Below are 1,014 nucleotides of genomic sequence, written 5' to 3'. Positions count from 1 at the left end.
GAAAAATGCTGATAGAGTTGAAGAAGATGGACACAATATGAAGTAAAGCAAGTCTGTTAAGCTTCTTCAGTTTGGTTAGACAGGGTAATATAGCTACTAAGCTATGGGAGTATGCCATTATTTAAAATGAATAAAAATAATTCATTAATACAGTTCATGTAATCATATAGTTAATTCCAAGATTATCAGAGATACTACCCCAGTGCCAGCAAGTCAGACAGCTTCTGCCCGGAGACTTTAAAACAACCCCCATGGCCATGGGATTTGAATTCCTAACTATACCATATGCACAAAAATCTATTCAAGGTGGATCATCAACTTAAGCACTGGAGCAACACTATCTAAAATCTTGGACTACAACAAGGATCTGATCTCTGTAGCCTTGGATTAAGCAACACTTCCTTAGATATGACATCAAAAGCACAAGCGGTAGGGAAAACACAGATTTTATTGCAGTTAAAGTTTTACATTGAAAACGACACTATCAGAAAAGCAAAAGGACACCCAGAGAATAGGAGGAAATATTTGAAAATCAGATAAGGAAATTGCATATAAAATACATAGAGTCCTTACTTGTTGACAATAAAAAGACAACCCAACTTTTTATATGCTAAGGATTTAAATAGACATTTGTGTAAATATATACCAATGGCCAATAAGCACATGCAAGGATAATAAGAATCACTAGTCATTGGGGAAATACTCACAAGAGATCACCTTACAACTATTAAGATGGTGACAATGATTTAAAAGATGATTTAAATAGAGTGTGCGTGCTGGTGATTGTGTGGAGAAACTGACACCCTCTTATATTTGTGGTTACAGATAAAATAATGCAACTGCTTTGTAAAAACGGTCTGATATTTCATTAAAATGCTAGATACTGAGTTGTCGTGTGACTCACCAGCTTCACTCCTCGACATACACTCCCAACACGAAGATTCATGTTCCTGAAAACTCATGCATAAACATCCAAAGCAGCTTGTTCAAATGTGTCTGGATTGATGTGTGGAT

Source organism: Mus caroli, unplaced genomic scaffold, assembly GCF_978045245.1.
Source record: "Mus caroli unplaced genomic scaffold, Mus_caroli_1 scaffold_1, whole genome shotgun sequence".
NCBI classification, from domain to species: domain Eukaryota; kingdom Metazoa; phylum Chordata; class Mammalia; order Rodentia; family Muridae; genus Mus; species Mus caroli.
Note: the sequence above shows the minus strand (reverse complement) of the source record.